The following is an 18548-nucleotide window of genomic DNA, read 5'->3' as shown; positions in this document are numbered from 1 at the left end:
AAAATTTCAAAATTCAAAATTCAAAATTTAATTTTCAAATTAAAAAATTTAAATTTCAATAACCATTTAATTTAAATTTTTTTATTTTCGTTTTTAATTTTTATTTGCTATTATGAGTTTTCACCCCCATCGCTTTAAGTTTGGTTCCAATGTTGTTGTAAGGAATGGAAACTATAATGAAAATAGGCATCAAGGTTAGAAGAATCAAAGATGGGAGGAGCCACAAGGATTTGATCAACCCTCTTGGCAACAACCCCCTCCAATGAACTATAACCAACAACCATTATGTGATGCATACCAAAATGATGACTATGGTGGGTCCCCTTGTAGTTACCAACAAGCCCTGCCATATGCTTATGAACCATCTCCTCAACACAACTTTGAACCACCATACTCACAAGCCCCTTACCACCAAACACCACCATATGACCCTAACATATATCCGCCACACCAACCACCATATGAACCACACCCAGAACTACCACCTCAATATTCACTATCTTCATATCCTTATCAAGAAGAACCACCTTCCTATTATGAACCTTTTCTCCAAAATAATGAACTCTCATATCCACCCCAATCTCCAATGGATGACATCCTTCGTGGTCTTCTTCAAGGGCAAGCAAAGATGCAAAGGGATGTACTGGAACTCGCGACTGCCTTAACCGAGGTAGTAAATAAATTAGCTTCTCAACATCTGAGAACTCAAAGTACTCCCATGGCTACATGTGGAGAATCAAAAGAAGAGCGAAGCATGAAGGAGACACTAGAAACTTCGGTGGACAATGAGGAGCATGGCTTTGTATTGGAACAAGTGGAGGAAGCCATAATAGTTGTAGAGGAAGAAGTGGTTGAAGATTTAGGAGATGCTGAACCTCCATGGGAATCGAGAACTGTAAAGGATTCCGCCGAGCAGTTCGAATTTGATGCCAAGGAGGATAGTGCACAACCTCCAAGGCATATACCTTGTGAAAAATTGGACGGAACAGACCAAGAAATTGATTCCTTAGGCAGTGATGATCATGAATCAAGCTCTCCTAGTCATGAACTTGCATCTGCAACTGAACTCCTTGAGCCTGAAGAACTTTATCCAAGTGAATACGAAGATGATGTCGAAGTAGATTTCTCTCAACCTCCAACTTATGATTTGAGTGACGAGGAAGACATAGAAAGCTTTTATCAAGACGCAGTTGCAGTTGAAGAATTTTGCAAAGAAGTGGAGGAATTCACAGAAGAATACAAGGGAGTAAAGCTTACAGAACCACTGGAAACACCTATCCCAAGGCAATTACCACCTAATACAAGCTTCAAGTGGGTACAATCCTTAACCTTTATCTTTACTTTTCCACTTGAACATGGTTTGCTTGAAACAGATGGCTAGCTTAGAGCTCTCTGCGGCTTTAAGAGTAAGAAGGAAATGGCTCGTACTCAGAGCTGGTGTGCAAGATTCAATAAGGTTCTGCACTTCAATTCGAAGTGCACGGATTCGTATCAAGTTCAATTGAATAGGTCTCGGAAGGCGTTTGGTCATCTTGGTGAGAATACAATTTCTAAACCGCCCGGATGAAAGAATATAGATCAAGACAAAGGCGGATTTAAAAGCAAAGTTTGGGATCCTAGAATCTATTCTGACATTTGTCACCCCGGGAGCCTGAGAATCTGTTTGAAGCTACTCAAAAGCTTTACATGCCTAGATTGGGACCCCGGAGGCTGTTGGCATTCCAAACATTGGTGGAGATTTCTGGATGAATTTAAGCACAAGCCACCATAACAGGAAGCTCATCAAATGTCCAACTTAAGGACTTTAACTAAAAGTGCTAGGTGGGAGACAACCCACCATGGTATGATCGTTCCTGTTTCAATTTTATTTCATTTTGTTTGTTTTTATATTATATTATTTTCATTGAACCTGGATATTATTCGTAGCACTTACATTAGCATTGCATACTGCATAATTGCATAATTCAAAAAAAAAAAGAGATCACCCCACGCGAGCGCGTAGGCCACGCGTGGGCGTGAGAAGGAAATCGGCGTAAAGATCCAACGCCCAGAAAGCTGGGCTGGAATCATGCGGCTGGTGTGCGTTTAGCACAAAACGGCCCACGCGTTTGCGTCCCTAACGTGAACGCGTCATTTGCAAAACACTCATCCCACACAAAAGCATGAGCAACGCGTCCGCGTCGCGTGGAGATTATGGCCCCCTAAATGGAGACAGAGAGTTACGCTGAAACGATGCTGGAAGTGTGTGTCTAGCACAAATTTTAGCGACGCGGTCACATGCCTCATGCGTCCGTGTCACCCATCTTTTACCTAACCCACGCGATTGCGTCAATCATGCGACCGCGTCAAACCCATTTCACCCTAGTCACGCGATCGCGTGCTCCACGCGTTTGCGTGGATTCAAATATACTAACCCCCTTCACGCGAAACCCTACCCGTCGCGCCCCCATACCCCCCCCTTCTTCTTCTCTTCTCTGTAAACCCTCCCTCCTATGCTACCCAACCACCACCACTCCGACCACCATGCCGCCAAGCCACCACCGCACCCCACCACCGAAACCCACCCTCTCTCCTTCTCTTCTTACTCTTTTTCCTCCACCACTATCGTCCACCCCTTTCACCCACCGCCACCCTCTTCTGCCACTGCCCCCCCTCCCCCCACCGCGGCCAACCTTAGACCGCCGCCTCCCACCACCGACCACCACCACAGCATTACCACCCTTGCCCACTTCTTCCTTCCTTCCTTCACCCCTCGCCCAACCCTAACCCAACACCCCGCCCCTGCTCCACCACCGTGCCGCCGTGCTCCCTCCTAGCGCCACCACGTCACCACCACCACCTCTCTGCCCTCATCTCTGTTCCATACATTTGTACTTCTACACACCAGGTTCTGCCATACTGCGATTCCTCTTTTCAATTCCTTAGTTAGTTTTTCAATTTTTGTTCAGAATAGGATAGTTAGAGATGCATGTTTGTAGTGGATTTTAGGTGGTTAGGTAGCTAGGATGTGGTTAGTGGATTTAGGCTTGATAATTGCGCCGTTCTTGCTACTTGTTGTATCTATTTTGCAATTCTGATTTTACTGTGATGATCATATTGTTCATATATTGTTCTTCCATGTTTCTTGCTGCTGCTACACTGCTCTTTCATGTTCATGTTATTTATGTCTATTTGCAGCTTTATTTAAATTTATATGAACTAATTTTTTTTGCTGTTTATTACCCGGGAACATCCAATTTTAGCCGGAATGCTGCCCAATTTTCTGCAAATTGTTTCATTTTCATTCATGTATTGGTTTTGGCATTTTTGCATTTTGCAAACCAATTAATGAATGCACGGGCTCGCATTCTTATTCCTTTCGATTCCCTGGTTAATAACTTGCATTATTGATGATTTTATTTTAATTTAGCTACTCTGGTATCTATATGAATTATCATCAATAACCTGATATCCTTGCTTGACTATGAGTTGATTATTCTTTACACTTGTGAAATTTATTGTTAACTAGGAAACCCTTATCATGCCCCCTACTTTAACTTCCTTTTTACTAACTCACTGCTTTCACTTTCTAACTTCCTTTTCACCTATTACCCACTTTTAAGTTTTTAACTTCTCTTTTTGCTTTTTAACTAACTAGTTTAACTTTCTAACTCAAGGCATGATTATTGTTTTTCCTAATTAACATGTATTCTACTTATAATATATTTTAGATTGTGATTTTTCATCTCAAATTTTTAACTCAAACACAGTCCATAATGCACATATATTTAACTCATTTCATAATTCTACTGCTCTTTTGCCACTATGTGCTCATATTGCTATTATTTTATTCGCCTACTTGTTTTCCTGCTTTTGTTCTTCAATTATATCCTGGAATTTTTGCTTTTTAGGATGTCTGACCCTCAGCGTAAAGGAAAAGGCAAAGCAACCACTGGCAAGAGGAAAAAGGCGAATCCTCTATGACCATCCTCGACATCTTGCATGATGATTCCTGGCGAGAAAAGAACTTTACCGCGCAGGAAAAGACTGACCAGTTGGTACCTGCAGCTGACCCGGTAAAATTTGCAAACAAATACTGTGAGCTGAAGTACCCAGTGTTTGCCACTTCCAGGAACCTATACCTGAAAAGAACTTTAAAAATTCTAGAAGAACTATAGCAGTACACCTCCAAACAGATAAAACAGAGAGGCTGGTTCTTCTTGGAAAGAAACTTGACAGAGGTCAACACTTCCTAGGTCAGAGAGTTTTACTATAACTATTTCAAGACTTCCCTGGATGTAGTGCACCTCAGAGGAAAACAGATTTTGGTCACTGAGGAAGCTATTGAGGATATCCTCCACCTTCAGCCTAAGTCAGATCAGCCTGACAGTTACCAAAAGGCTGAAGAGGATATGTGATTTATGAGATTTGACTGGGATAATGTCAAGCAGAAAATAGCCCTTGATCCTACTGTCCCATGGGTCATGGGAAAGAATACAGCAATACCTAAGGGAATCAAGCTGATTTACCTGAATGATGAGGCTCGGCTCTGGCACCAGATTCTGAGCAACTATGTGATGCCGAGCACTCATGAGACTGAGCTGCCCGCTGCTATGATCACCCTCATCTGGTGTGTGATGGAGGGTAAGGACTTGTATCTTCCACATTTCATTAGGCATTACATGGCCAGGGTCCATGTCAGAGGCACCCTTCCTTTCCCTTATCTGATCACCCAGCTAGGCCGCCGAGCTGACGTGCCTTGGGAGCTGGCTGATGCGAAGCCGACTGCTGCAGACGGCAAGAAGATCATTCCTCACAGCAAGAAGTTTCAGGCTTTAGGCTACAGACCCCCTTTCCTCACCGCTTTTGATGAGACAGTGAAAGAGTGAAACTCTCGCGCGATCTAGAATTTTTGCAGATAAATTCGCGTTGTAAGTATAGCTTCTAGACCGACAAGAATTCCTTCTTTACAAAAGTTTTGTTTGTCACTTAAGCAAACCCAATAAAATTAATAACCGAAGTATTTAAACCTCGGGTCGTCTTCTCAAGGAATTGCAGGAAGGTGTGTTATTATTGGTTATGGGTTTTCTGGGGAATTTGGAGTTTGGGCAATGGGCACAGATATAATTATAAATTAAAGCAATAAAAATAAATAAGAAATTTTATGTAATTAAATTAAAAGCCTTGACCCGGAGAAGATTAATTGGAAGTTCTATCCTTGTTGGATTTTCCAAGTGTAATGGTAATTGGTTGTTGTTCTACTTAGTTATCCTTTACTAAATAAAGGAAAATCAAGTTGGGAGCCAACTTCTATTCACAAGTTCTAATCCTCACCCCTGTGTTTGGATTAGCGTTAGTGGCCAGAGAGCCAATCACAATTAACTCTTGAGTCTTCCAACTCAAGGGTCTCCAAATATTAATCAACTCCAAAATCAAGTTGGGAACCTACTCCATTGACATGGATACCAATTTCATATAATAAATAACTAAATAAATACTTGAGAATAATCAAACAAATAATGGGGTAAATAGAAAAATACTCTTTCCATTAATAATGTCATAAAAGCTTTCTAATTGTAACTCTGAATAAGGATTAAAGATATAAAAGAGTAAGAAAATAGAAAACAAACTAGAATAATAAAGTCCTCAATGGAGGTAGTAATATCTAACTCAACAGCATAAAAGTAGAAATCCTAATCCTAAGAGAGACGAGAGAGCCTCTCTCTCTCTAAAAGCTACATCTAAAACTAAAAATTATGAATTATGAGCTGATGATTATGAATGAATGGATTCTCCCACTTTATAGCCTCTAATCTGTGTTTTCTGGGCCGAAAACTGGGTCGAAAACAGCCCAAAAATCGCTGGAGAAGAAATCTGCCACGCTGATTTTCGTCACTGCGACACGTCCGCGTAGAGAGCGCATTTGCGTCGCCTAGCATCAGGGCAACTATGGTATATTATATATCAAATCGAAGCCCCGGATGTTAGCTTTTCAACACAACTACAACCACGAGTTAATGATGTGCTAAAGTAAAGAACAAAGGGGTATAATAGGCTCAACATTGGTTTGCAAAGGATAATGAAAGGTTAAGGCCATATGGGTATGTAAGCTTAGTGAAATAAAGGCCTCAATCATATAAGTGCATGCATACATCAAACCATGAAAATATAGAATTAAGCAAGACAAAGATCACAATTTTAGAGAGGAAAACACACACTAAAAATAAATTATTGGTTGATAAAATGCAACCAATCAAATAGGCTCAAAATCTCACAAGTTTTGTGTGCTGGAGCTCTAAACCATGTTCCAAAATAATATTTCTTCAAACAAGTTTAATAAAAAGTTTTAATTTAAATTAGTGAAATACTCTAAAAAAAATTTCTTGAAAAAGAAAATATTACTTTAACCAAGCAGTGGTAAAATATGCACAAAATCAAGAAAATATGCAATCAAACATGCAAATGCAATAATCAACAAACAAAGAAAATAAAATATTGGTGTTGAGACAAGAAGGTACTAACCCACGAAGATCGGTATCGACCTCCCCACACTTAAAGGTTGCACCGTCCTCGGTGCATGCTAAGATGTACAAGTGGACGGGGGTTGTGGTTCCTCAGCTGGGGCTCTTTTTGTTCCTTTCCTTGCCAGTGGTTTGGGAGTAGCTTTCTCTTTACCCTTCTTGGTGGCCATCCTGAAAAGGGAAAAAGAAAATAACTTTTAAAGCTAAGGGTTAGAGCAAGGAAGAGAGTGGGAAAGTTGGTAATCAATGCACAATAAAGAAGAATGACGTTAACATATGGTCATGACTACATGTGAAAAGTTCATCAATGGAAATATAGCAAGTGCATGTAATGACAATTAAATGCAAGATGTTTATTGGCATGCTGGCAAAGGCATGAGTAGCATAGATCAAGCATTCAATGTCCAAGTTAGATTACCAGGTCTTTCAAACTAACAACATGTTTGTAATTACAATTATATTTAAATAATATAATATAAAAAAGGTTTTGTGAAAAGCAAGCATTTAGAGTAGTAGAATAAAAGAAATCTAAAAATAGTGCACAATGCCATATGGGCTTTTTCACAAACACATAGCAAGCATGGTAAATAAGCTATTGAAAGTATTAAATTGAACATGCAAGCAACCCTTTAAAAAGTAATATATAATGTCAAACAATTCCTTTAATAATCCACAAAAATAAAGAAAATAATGACCCAAATAAATTTCTAACACCAATGAAAATAATGCAATGAATGAAAGTATGCAAATAAATTAAAATAAAATAAAAAGAAAAATAAGAAGAATGAGAAGGGAAAGAAGGGAAGAAGAAGTAAGGAAGAAATGGAGGGAGGAAAAATTAGGATTGGGGAAGAAAAGATAAGATTTTTGGCGCTGATCAGGATAAGTTGTGTGACGCGGGCGACGCGGACGCATGAGTGACGCGGTCGCGTGGTGCGCGATAAGGTCAGGTGACGCAGACGCGTGGGTCACGCGATCGCGTGACCTGATTTGTGCGATTGGCACGAGTGCAGCCTTGCGTTCGCGCAACTCTCTGTTTGAAACTCTTTTTGCCAAATTTTTGGGTAACGCGGTCGCGTGGTTGACGCGATCGCGTGGATGGCCATATTTGCAAAACGACGCGGACGCGTGGGGCACGCGTTCGCGTGGGGCACGCATTCGCGTGGTAAGGCTTGTGCTTCTAGCACCATTCCAGCCCCATTCCAGCCTAACTTGCTGCCATACACCCATTTACGTCGATTTCACAGGGCCACGCGTTCGCGTGGGTGACGCGGACGCGTGGGAGGCATTTTTCCCACATGACGTGGACGCGTCAGCGACGCGGTCGCGTGGATCAATTTGTGCCAAAGGCACGCCTCCAGCCACGCTTTCACGTGACTCTCTATTCAATCTTCTTTTCTTCCCAATGCACTGGTGACGCGGACGTGTCGGCAACGCTGTCGCATCGCGTGCCATTTTTTTTAATGCAGTATGCAGAATGCAATGCTTAATATGAATGCTATGCATGATTCCAGGTTCAATACAATAAAATAAAATAAAACTCGAAAACAAATAAAACTAAATAAAAAATGAAAAAGGAACGATCATACCATGGTGGGTTGTCTCCCACCTAGCACTTTTAGTTATTGTCCTTAAGTTGGACCTTTGGAGAGTCCTTTGTTATGGTGGCTTGTGCTTGAACTCATCTAGGAATTTCCACCAATGTTTGTGATTCCAATGGCCTCCGGGGTCCCAAACTAGGCGCAGAAAGTCTTCAAGTAAGTTAAAGCAAGTGACAAGGCCCAAAGAGTGTTGATTGCCAGAATGAATTCCGGGGTCCCAAATCTTGCTTTTGCACCCGTCTTCTTGTTGATCATTATAATTCCATCCGGGTAGCAAGCAATCTGAATTCTCACTAAAGCGGCCAAATAACTTTCCAGACCCATTCAGTTGAGCTTTATACCAACCATTGCATTTAAACTTTGAGCACACAACCATGTTGAACCTTGCTTGACAACTCCAACCACTAACTATCTTTCTCTTACTCTTAATGCCACAAAGAGCTCTAAGTTGACCATCCTTCACTAGTAGCCCATATTCAAGTGAAATTAGAAAGCTAAGGGATATGAATTTAACCCACTTGAATGTTGTGAAGGATGATGGCAACTTAGGGGGAGGTATTTCTAACGAATTTGCAACCTCCACTCCCTTGTGCTCTTCTCTGACAACTTCCACCTCTTTGCAAGTATCTTCAATATCAACCTCTTCTTCTTGGTAGCTTTCTTCCAATTCAATCTCTTCTTCATTGCTCACCAAGGGCATGGGAGGCTGTGCTTCTTCTTCTATAATCTTCATCTCTTGACCAAGCTCTTCCAAGTCTTTGACTATGATATGCCTTGGAGGTTGTACACCCTCCTCAACATCAAATGCAACCGTCTTGGAAGGAGGCTCTATGTCTTGACTTTCCTATGGAGGTTCAGCATCTCCCAAGTCTTCAACCACTTCTTCTTCTGCAACTATTATGGCTTCCTCCACTTGTTCCAATACAAAGCCATGTTTCTCATTGTCCACCGAAGTTTCTAGTGTCTCCTTCATGCTTTTCTCTTCTTTTGAATCTCCACATGTAGCCATGGGAGTTCTTTGAGTGCTCAGATGTCAAAAAGCTAATATATTTACTACCTCGATTAAGGCAGTCGTGAGTTTCAGTATACTCCTTTGCATCTTTGCTTGCCCTTGAAGAATAACATGAAGTCTATCATCGATTGGAGGTTGGGGTGGATATGAGGGTTCATTGGTTGGGAGAGAGGACTCATAATACGGAGGTGGTTCTTCTTGACAAGGATATGGAGATGGTGAATATTGAGGTGGTGGTTCTGGGGAGTAATTGGATTGGAGTTGGGGTGGATATGGGTTAGGGTCGTCTGGAGGTGTTTGGTTGTAAGGGGCTTGTGAGTATGGTGGTCCAAAGTTATTTTGAGGAGGTGGTTCATTGGCATATGATGGAGCTTGCTGGTAACTACAAGGGGGTCCACCATATCTATTGTCTTGGCATGCATTGTAGGATGGTCGTTGTCCATGGTATCTTGGAAGGTGATGTTGCCGAAAGGGTTGATCAGATCCTTGTGGCTCCTTCCATCTCTGATTGTTTTGACCTTGATGCATGTTCCTGTTATAATTTCCATTTCTTGCAACAAAATTGGAACCAAACTCAAAGCGACGGGGGTGAGAACTCATAGTAACTAATAAAAATTAAAAATAAAAATAAATAAACAAGCAATGGAAAATAAAATAAAATAAAATAAATAAGAGAAAAGATTTGAAATTTGAAATTTGAATTTGAAATAAGATAATATAAGATTTTTGAAAAAGATATGATTTTTGAAAAAGATTTGAATTTTGGAAAACAAGATAAGATAAGATAAAAATTTTAAAATAAAAATCTGAATTTTTTTTGAAAAATATTTACAATAACCAATAATAAGGCACACGTTTGCAATTCCCCGGCAACGGCGCCATTTTGAAAGAGCGAAACTCTCGCGCGATCTAGAATTTTTGCAGATAGATTCGCGTTGTAAGTATAGCTTCTAGACCGACAAGAATTCCTTCTTTACAAAAGTTTTGTTTGTCACTTAAGCAAACACAATAAAATTGATAATCGAAGTATTTAAACCTCGGGTCGTCTTCTCAAGGAATTGCAGGGAGGTGTGTTATTATTGGTTACGGATTTTCTGGGGAATTTGGAGTTTGGGCAATGGGCACAGATATAATTATAAACTAAAGCAATAAAAATAAATAATAAATTTTATGTAATTAAATTAAAAGCCTTGACCCGGAAAAGATTAATTGGAAGTTCTATCCTTGTTGGATTTTCCAAGTGTACTGGTAATTGGTTGTTGTTCTACTTAGTTATCCTTTACTAAATAAAGGAAAATCAAGTTGGGAGCCAACTTCTATTCACAAGTCCTAATCCTCACCCCTGTGTTTGGATTAGCGTTAGTGGCCAGAGAGCCAATCACAATTAGCTCTTGAGTCTTCCAACTCAAGGGTCTTTAAATATTAATCAACTCCAAAATCAAGTTGGGAACCTACTCTGTTGACATGGATGCCAATTTCATATAATAAATGACTAAATAAATACTTGAGGATATTCAAACAAATAATGGGGTAAATAGAAAAATACTCTTTGCATTAATAATATCATAAAAGCTTTCCAATTGTAACTCTGAATAAGGATTAAAGATATAAAAGAGTAAGGAAATAGAAAACAAACTAGAATAATAAAGTCCTCAATGGAGGTAGTAATATCCAACTCAATAGCATAAAAGTAGAAATCCTAATCCTAAGAGAAAGGAGAGAGCCTCTCTCTCTAAAAGCTACATCTAAAACTAAAAATTATGAATTATGAGCTGATGATTATGAATGAATGGATTTTCCCACTTTATAGCCTCTAATCTGTGTTTTCTGGGCCGAAAATGGGTCGAAAACAGCCCAGAAATTGCTGGAGAAGAAATCTGCCACGCTGATTTTCGTCACTGCGACGCGTCCGCGTGGAGCGCGCGTTCGCGTCGTCTAGCGTCAGGGCAACTATGATATATTATATATCAAATCGAAGGCCCGGACGTTAGCTTTTCAATGCAACTAGAACCGCGTCATTTGGACCTCTATAGCTCAAGTTATGACCATTTTAGTACGAGAGGGTCAGGCTGACAGCTTTGCAGTTCCTTCAACTTCTTGTATTCCTTCCACTTTTGCATGCTTCCTTTCCATCCTCCAAGCCTTTCCTGCCCTGTAATCTCTGAAAACAGTTAACACACATATCAAGGCATCTAATGGTAATAAGAGAGGATTAATATTAGCAAATATAAGGCCAAAGAAGCATGTTTTCAATCATAGCACAAAATCAGGAAGGAGAATGTAAAACCATGCAAATAGTATGAATAAGTGGGTAAAGAGTTGATAAAAATCACTCAATTGAGCACAAGATAAACCATAAAATAGTGGTTTATCAGACAGCCACACCTTCAGCTACCCTTTCTTCATTCACTGCTGCACGAGCTACCACCACTGCACCTCCACCTACCTCAGAGCCCATTTACCACCTAGTGCACCGCCTTTTTCAGCAGCTAGACCAGATGGAGCGCCGCAACCAGCGGTGATATGAAAAATCTGAGCGTCGCAACAAGCGACGCTCTGAGCATTTAAAGTTTTTGCTCCGCACTGGCCACCATGACATTTCCTCTGAGCCTGACACACCATCAGAGCCATCATAGAAGGAGGCGAGCAACCATGAGGCGGAGACACATGCCCAGGCTGAGCAGGCAGGACCAGAGCAGGCTGTGCCACAGCATGAGGAGCCACACCAGATCCAGGCCGCAGACCCAGAGATTCCTCTACAGTCAGAGCCTCCACTGCATCAAACCGATCCCACTGCCCTCATAGAGATTGCAGAACCCCAGGCTACCACAGAGACACCAGCAGCACATCCTTCCGGTGATGACGCTTCTTCACACCCAGCTTGAGTGAGCATCGAGGACGATGCTATATTTTAAGTGTGGCGAGGTCGCCATCCCTGGCTTATTTTTTTGGTGAACCACTACAGACTCTTCTATCTTATTTTGTTTATTTTTCTGTATTTTTATTTTTTAGCACTTGCACATTGTTCTTTTGCTGTATTTTTACTTTATTTCCGCATTTTGCACTTTAGTTTATATCTTAGGCATTTAGTTTAGTTTGCAATTTTAAACTTATTAGTTACAGAATATGTGGATTAATTAGTATAGATTACCCTTTTAGCACATATTAGTTTGGTTTAATTGAAAATAAAAAGGAGTAAACTAGAAACTTTAGTAAATTAAAACAATCCACACACCTTGTATATATAGCATTACATGTTAGTTAGTTAACAACATTTCATCAAGGAGGAACACTAAGATTTTAAAGGCCACCCTAAGATTTACATTGAGTTGAATGGAAACTCTGAGTTTCTACTTGCATGACATACATAACTGATATATGGTTTTTGAGCTGGAGAACACACAGCTTGTGAGTTTTGAGCTTAATTGTATGGTTACATTCAAACCATAAATTTCATTCCTGTGTGTTTTGCCCTTCTTTTTTATTCTGATGTTCTTTTCTTTATTTTAATCTATATGTCCAATATAGAATATAGATACATACCAAGAGATTATTGAGGCCATCATTTGAATTTTTTCTCACTTATCCCAATTTAGCCTACCTTTTACATCACCCTTGTTAGCCCCCTTGAGCTTTTTAATCCCTTCTTGTTCTATAACCACATTATTAGCCTTAAGCAGAAAAACAAAATAAAAATCCCAAGTTGAATCCTTGGTTAGCTTAAGATAGATATTGTGTACAATTTAAGTATGGGGAATTTTATGGGAACATGGGGTGATAGAAACAAAGTAGGGATTTAAAATGAATAAGTTACTTCAGAAATTTGGGAAGCATGCTCATGTGAAATCAAAGTAACTAAATTACCATGTGTAAACAAAATAAAAATAAAAATAAAAATAAAAATAAAAATAAAAAATATATAATTTTATATTTTCAGTACTCAAATAAGGGGATACAAAAATTCCCCAAGTGCAAAATAAAAAAGGAATCAATGCACATGGGACAAAATTTCAAAATTAAAATTAATGCATGAGCTTGTAATACAAAGTGGGAAAATTTGGGTAAATAGGTAAAGGAACTTTAAATTATATAAAGTATGTATGTTAGGTGAGATCTTAGACTAATCAAGGATTCACTTTGTTAGCTCACTTAGCCTTATACATATACCATTACCTTTAACTTGGCTCCATTACAACCTTGAAAAATACCTCATGATTTTTGTATGTCTGTATTCCATAGTTGTTGATTGGTTAGATGAAGAACAAGGTTTTAGAAAGCAAGGATAAAAAGAAGAATAGAGTGATTAACCCAATAAACACTGAGTGACTAGAGAGTAAACAAAAAATCCAGTGAGAGTTCAATAGCTCATCACCATATATCTCTGCTTAATTGTTAATTGCCTTGCAAGTTTGTGAAATACTTTTACCCATCTCAATTGTAAAAATCTTTAACATTATCTAGGGTCTGGCTATACATATGTGATTCCTTGAGGATATGAATTAATTTAACCATATTTAAGCTTTATATATAAGTGGATAATAATTAGAATTGCATGACTCATTTAGGTAGTTTGCATTTAGAATAGAATGCATTGCATGAAATTCCACCATTCTAACTTTACCCTTTCACTTGGATTTAGCATGAGGACATGTTATTGTTTAAGTGTGGGGAGGTTGATAAACCCATATTTTATGATGTATTTTGCACTCAATTTAAGTGATTTATTCAATCCTTCACTCACTTATTCATGTAAATTTCATGGTTTTACTTTCCCTTCCTTATTATGTGATATATGTGAAAAACATGTTTCCTATGCTTTAAAAATATTAATTTTAATTTCCCTTTATTACCACTCGATGTCGTGATTTGTGTGTTAAGTATTTTCAGATCTCCTAAGGCAAGAATGGCTTAGAGGACAGAAAGAAAACATACAAAAATGGAAAGAAAGCACAAAAATGGAGTCTTGGAGAAAAAGGCAGCGACGCGAACGCGTGACTGTCGCGGATGCGTGCCTTGAGCAGAACGCAAATGACGCATATGCGTGATTGAAGCGAACGCGTGACAAGGAAAACTCCCAGATGACGCGACCGCGTGACCTACGCGGACGTGTGACAGACGCCACGTACAGAAACTGCAGAAAATGCCCCCAGCGATTTCTGAACCTCTTTTTGGCCCAGATCCAAGTCCAGAAAACACATATTAGAGGTTATTAAGTGGGGGAATGCGTCCATTCATGAGGAGGCTTTGGATTATTCACTTTTCACAATTTAGATGTAGTCTTTAGAGAGAGAGGTTCTCTCATCTCTCTTAGGTTTTAGGATTAGGATTCCTCTTAAAGGATTTAGGATTTCAACTTCCTCTCAGGTTCAATATTCCTTTTATATTTTTATTTATTCTAATGCTTTTATTCGTATCTGACTTATGTTACAAATTTGGCTTATGAATTCTTCGTATTTAGATTTGAACATTTTATTTAATATAATTTGAGGTATTTCAGATTTGACTTTGCTTTGCTTTATTTGTATGAATGCTTTTAATTTAATTTAGATTTTCCCTTTTGGCTTTGGTTGATTAATTGGTAACTCTTGAGTTGTCAAACTCATCGTGATTGATAATTGATATTTTTGCTAATTGAATTGAATTCCAATAACTCTAGTCTTTCCTTAGAAGTTGGCTAGGACTTGAGGATCTAACTAGTTAGTCCACTTGACTTTCCTTTGCTTTAGTAAAGGTTAACTAAGTGGGATTAAAACTCAATTCTCATCACCATTGATAAGGATAACTAGGATAGAACTTCCAATTTTTATACCTTGCCAAGAGTTTTATTAGATATTAATTTATTAATTCTGGCAATTTATTTTCCTTGTTCAAACCTTTCGAAACCCAAAAACACTGTTTTCCATAACTAATAATAAGAACACCTCCCTGCAGTTCCTTGAGAAGATGACCCGAGGTTTGAATACTTTGGTTTATAAATTTTATTGGGTTTGTTACTTGTGACAACCAAACATTTGTACGAAAGGATTTTCTGTTGGTTTAGGAGCTATACTTACAACGCGATTATATTTGTGAATTTCTTTACCGACAAGAAATCCAGTTCGTCAAGAGTGCAAGGCCATAACCATGACCAACATGGCCGAACCTGGAGAGAGTGAGGAGGACATGAGTCCCAGTGAGAAAAGCGTCATGGGACGTCCCCTAGACAGAAAGGAGTTTCCCTTTGAGGAACCAAAGGAATCTGAGGCTCATACAGAGACCATAGAGATTCCATTGAACTTCCTTCTGCCATTCATGAGCTCTGATGAATATTCTTCCTCTAAAGAGGATGAAGATACCATTGAAGAGCATGTTGCTAAATATCTAGGAGCAATCATAAAGCTGAATGCCAAGTTATTTGGTACTGAGACTTGGGAGGATGAACCCCCTTGTTCACCAATGAACTGAGTGCATTAATGAGGCAGACATTACCTCAGAAGAAATCGGATCCCGAAAAATTCTTCATACCTTGTACCATAGGCACCATGACCTTTGAGAAGGCTCTATGTGACCTGGGGTCAGGGATACATGATGAGCGGATAATTTATACACTTTCTGGCGCAGTTGAGATCATAATTTCGTGCACCAAGTTTTTGGCGCCGTTGCCGGGGATTGTTCGAGTTTGGACAACTGACGGTTCATCTTGTTGCTCAGATTAGGTAATTTTATTTTATTTTTAAGCTTTTTATTTCTTATTTTTGAAAATAATACAAAAAAAATTTCTTCTTTTTCGTTTTTCCCAAAATAATTTTTGAAAAAAAAAAACCAAGAAATTCTTATAAAATCATAAAAAGCAAAAATTTTATGTTTCTTGTTTGAGTCTAGTGTCAATTTGTGAGTTTGGTGTCAATTGCATCTTTTTAATTTTTCTTAAAATTTTCGAAAATTTATGCATGTGTTCTTCATGATCTTCAAGTTGTTCTTGATGATTTTCTATGTTTGATCTTTAATTTTTTATGTTTTGTGTCTTTTCTTGTTTTTCATATGCATTTTAGAATCATAATTGTCTATAGAGTAAAAATTTATAAGTTTGGTGTCTTGCATGTTTTTCTTTTCTTAAAAATTTTTAAAAATAAGTTCTTGGTGTTTATCTTGACATTCAAAGTGTTCTTGCATGCATCATGTGTTTTGATTCATAATTTTCATGTTTTGAGTCTTTTGGTTGTTTTTCTCTTTCTTCATTAAAAATTCAAAAAAAAAATCTTTTCCTTATTTTCTCATAAATTTTTGAAAATTTGACTTGACTTTTTCAAAACTTTTTAAAATTTAATTGTTTCTTATGAGTCAAATCAAATTTTCAATTTAAAAATTCTATCTTTTTCAAATCTTTTTCAAAAATCAAATCCTTTTCATTTTTTTCTTCCATAATTTCGAAATTTTCAAAAATTTATTTTCAAAATCTTTTTCTTATTTCTATTTCATATTTTTGAAATTAATGCTAACAATTAATGTGATTGATTCAAAAATTTTAAGTTTGTTACTTGCCTAGTAAGAAGGGTCCAATCTTTAAATTTTAAAATCATATCTTTTTGTTTCTTGTTAATCAAGTAATCAACTTTAATTTTCAAAATCAAATCTTTTTAAATTTCTTTTTCAAATCTTTTTTCTTTAAAATAAATGTCAATCACATCTTTTTCAAAATCAATTTCAAAATCTTTTATAACTTCTTTTCTAACTTCTTATCTTTTCAAAAATTGATTTTCAAATCTTTTTCAATTAACTACTTGACTTTGTGTTTAATTTTAAAAGTTTACTATTTCAATCATATCTTTTTCAAAACTACCTAACTAATTCTCTCTCTAATTTTCGAAAATCACCTTCCTCTTTTTCAAAATTCCTTTTTAATTAACTAATTGTTTTAACTTTCAATTTAATTTCATTTTTAGTTTTTTTTCGAATTTTAACTTTAATTTTTAAATTAAAAACAAAAATATTTTTCTTTTCTTTTCAATTATTTTGGAAAATTCTTCTCTCTTACCTCCTCCTAATTATTTATTTATCTACTAACACTTATCTTCTTCTTAAAAATTCGAACCCTCTCCCTCTTTCTGTGTTCGAATTTCTTTTCTTCTTCTACTCACATAAAGGAATCTCTATACTATGACATAGAGGATTCCATATTTTTTTTTCTGTTTTCTTCTTTTTCATATGAGCAGGAACAAGGATAAGAACATTCTTGTTGAAGCTGATCCTGAATCTGAAAGGACTCTGAAGAGGAAGCTAAGGGAAGCTAAAGCACAACTCTTTGGAGAAAATCTGACAGAAATTTTTGAAAAAGAAGGAGACATGGCCAAAAATAACAACAATGCAAGGAAGATGCTTGGTGACTTTACTGCACCAAATTCCAATTTACATGGAAGAAGCATCTCAATTCCTACCATTGGAGCAAACAATTTTGAGCTAAAGCCTCAATTAGTTTCTCTGATGCAACAGAACTGCAAGTTTCATAGACTTCCATCAGAAGATCCTTTTCAGTTCTTAACTGAATTCTTGCAGATCTGTGATACTGTTAAGACCAATGGGGTTGACTCCGAGGTCTACAGGCTTATGCTTTTCCCGTTTGCTGTAAGAGACAGAGCTAGAATATGGTTGGACTTTCAACCTAAAGATAGCCTGAACTCTTGGGATAAGCTGGTCACGGCTTTCTTAGCCAAGTTCTTTCCTCCTCAAAAGCTTAGCAAGCTTAGAGTGGATGTTCAAACCTTCAAACAGAAAGAAGGTGAATCCCTCTATAAAGCTTGGCAGAGATACAAGGAACTGACCAAGAAGTGTCCTTCTGACATGCTTTCAGAATGAACCATCCTGGATATATTCTATGATGGTCTGTCTGAATTATCAAAGATGTCATTGGACCATTCTGCAGGTGGATCCATTCACCTAAAGAAAATGCCTACAGAAGATCAGGAACTCATTGACATGGTTGCAAATAACCAGTTCATGTACAATTTTGAAAGGAATCATGTGAGTAATGGGACGCCTCAGAGGAAGGGAGTTCTTGAAATTGATACTCTGAATGCCATATTGGCTCAGAATAAAATATTGACTCAGCAAGTCAATATGATTTCTCAGAGTCTGAATGGATTGCAAGCTGCATCCAACAGTACTCAAGAGGCATCTTCTGAAGAAGAAGCTTATGATCCTGAAAACCCTGCAATAGCAGAGGTGAATTACATGGGGGAACCCTATGGAAATACCTATAATCCCTCATGGAGAAATCATCCAAATTTCTCATGGAAGGATCAACAAAAGCCTCAACAAGGCTTTAATAATGATGGAAGAAACAGGTTTAGCAATAGCAAGCCTTTTCCATCATCCACTCAGCAACAGCCAGAGAATTCTGAGCAGAATCCATCTAGCTTAGCAAATATAGTCTCTAATCTATCTAAGGCCACTTTAAGT

This window comes from Arachis ipaensis, chromosome B06 (assembly GCF_000816755.2).
Source record: "Arachis ipaensis cultivar K30076 chromosome B06, Araip1.1, whole genome shotgun sequence".
NCBI lineage: Eukaryota > Viridiplantae > Streptophyta > Magnoliopsida > Fabales > Fabaceae > Arachis > Arachis ipaensis.
This window is presented reverse-complemented; position numbering follows the sequence as displayed.